The sequence below is a fragment of the Propithecus coquereli genome, unplaced genomic scaffold, assembly GCF_000956105.1.
Source record: "Propithecus coquereli isolate 6110/MARCELLA unplaced genomic scaffold, Pcoq_1.0 Scaffold107, whole genome shotgun sequence".
Taxonomy (NCBI): Eukaryota; Metazoa; Chordata; class Mammalia; order Primates; family Indriidae; genus Propithecus; species Propithecus coquereli.
Genome location: NW_012134636.1, coordinates 1,444,981 through 1,447,637, shown reverse-complemented (window position 1 = coordinate 1,447,637; position 2,657 = coordinate 1,444,981).

The window sequence follows — 2,657 nt, the reverse complement described above, 5'->3', positions numbered from 1 at the left end:
AATGCAGACTCACAGTCCACCCGGAGATTCTGGACTCAGTTGGGGAAAGGACTCGACAGGGCAGGCAGTAGAACTTGGTATCCTTTCAAGTTCTTCATCTGCTTACTGCAAATAGAGCTCCAGGGCTTTGGTGTGCCTATTTACTTGACAAATGATTACAACTTCAGAGGAACACTCTTCAGTGATACATGTGTTCCTTCTACTTTGTCCCTCAATTTTTCCTCACTGAAGTGTTTCCTTCTTTGCTTTCAGAAAACTGACTGGGAAAACATTTCGAAAGGCAAAGAGGCATAGTAATTAATATTTTTGGAAACATGCAGGTCAGGTGGTTTTTCTTTTAAAAGGAATGTTAGGTTATTCCACATACTGTTTTTTGTTTTGTTTTTTTTTAACAAGAAAAGTTCACCTCATTTTTCATGTGTTTCCCCTGCTAAATTGCATTCCTTAAGGATACAACAATTTATTTTTGATTCCCCAGTGCCTAAGCACAGATCTGTGAACTCTTGGTTTTGTTGATTTATATGTGAAATTGGTTCTCAAATAATAGTTAAGCCCACAAAGCCATAGAAACAAGGCTCCTTTTATGGAGAAACTTTAGGGTCATACCTGTGTCTACTAATGTTCTGTTCATAGAGGAAACTGATGCCTCATGGTCTCTGAATACATGTGTCCACCATTCACCTCTTCCTTAGGTTTCATGTACTAACCATTGCATTATCCCTTCCTATGCCTTACTTCCTTGAGCTTTTTGTTTGTCTAAGTGAACCAGCTACCTGTCTCCTTTTGAAGTAGTTCCATATTATTTTCTATACTTATTTGACAAAAATTTATTAAGTATACTAAACATTTGTACTTGATTAATAAAGTTGATGAAAGTTTTGTGAGGGCTTGTGATTTTTTTTTTTTTTAGATTTGCAAAACTTGAACTATATAAGGTTTTTTCCATATATTTTTTGTGAATGTAGGTTTGGTATAATTACATAAATATGATTTGCAGCTGTTAATTCAAATGGTAGGGATCAGCATCACAAGACTAAGACTATTTGTTTTATTAATATTAATTAATTGTAGAGCACCTTGTTAGGTCACAAATAACAGGAGTCTGGTACTTGACTTTGCAGGTTGAGAACTTTTGATTTTGTTAATTTACCTGGTGGCATACTAGTTTATTTTAGGTGACATACTTCTCTAGAAAATTTTTTCCTTGTGCATGACTGCCTGTTCTTGATAGATTGGGTAACAAATTGGATTACTGGAGAACCGTTAGTATTGAATCAAATATTCAGGTTTCTTAGATCAAGGCCAGGGTTAAACCTGATGAATTATTCCTGCTCTGTTATGGAGTATACCTTTTTTTTTTTTTTTTTTTTTTTTGAGACAGAGTCTCACTGTGTTGCCTGGGCTAGAGTTCTGTGGCATCAGCCTAGCTCACAGCAACCTCAAACTCCTGGGCTCAAGCAATCCTCCTGCCTCAGCCTCCCAAGCAGCTGGGACTACAGGCATGCGCCACCATGCCCGGCTAACTTTTTCTATATATTTTTAGTCGTCAGCTAATTTCTTTCTGTTTTTTAGTAGAGACGGGGTCTCGCTCTTGCTCAGGCTGGTCTCAAACTCCTGAGCTCAAACGATCCGCCCGCCTCTGCCTCCCAGAGTGCTAGGATTACAGGCGTGAGCCACCATGCCCGAAGGAGTATACCTTCTTGATCTCAAGAGAGACTTAATATTTCTGCCTCTCTGATTTTATCTCAGTAATAATTGCATTAAGTAATCCTGTTTCCAGCTTTTTTCCTAGAGTTCATAGTCATCACTGACCTTTTGTTTGTTCTGATACTTTGTCATCCTTTGTTTTCTAGTTTTAACGGTTTTTGTTTTTTCTTTTTTAAATGGGTTTAAGATTGGCTCTTCTTGCTGACAGCATTAACATATTTATTTTCAGGTCACGTTTATAGACTTGGCTATTTTATCACCTAACTAATCCCAACTCTAGTGTATGGATTCTGGTCAACTCAGTCAAGTCTTCACAGCCTTTCCTCTTTTTACTGACCTTGGTTTAAAATCTCATCCCAGACTTTGAGGTATTGCTTACTGTGACAATGATGACATATTCTAGTGCATACTGTAGGCAAAAGCTAATGGATAGGTAGAAGAAATGAACTAATTATAGTCATTGAGTGCCTTTTGTGTACAAAGTACTGTAGATGTGGTAGAAACAGCAAGAACTAGAATTGGAAGTGGTGCCTGAATTGCTGCAATCTCTTGATAAAACTTGAATGGATAAGAGGAGTTACTTCTTAAAAGTGAGCAAAGAAAGTGGTTTCTTTAGTTGGAATCTACTCCTGGTTAAGATGCTGTGAACATTGCTAAAATGACAACAAAGGATTTAGAATATTAGGGAAACTTAGTTGATAAAGCACTAGCAGAGTTTGAGAGGGCTGACTGTAGTTGTGAAAGGAAGTCAATTGATATGGCAGACTTCATTGCTTGAGCTCAGGAGTTCGAGACCAGCTTGAGCAAGAGCGAGACCCCATCTCTACCAAAAATAGAAAGAAATTAATTGGACAGCTGAAAATATATAGAAAAAATTAGCCGGGCATGGTGGCGCATGCCTGTAGTCCCAGCTACTCAGGAGGCTGAGGCAGAAGGATTGCTTGAGCCCA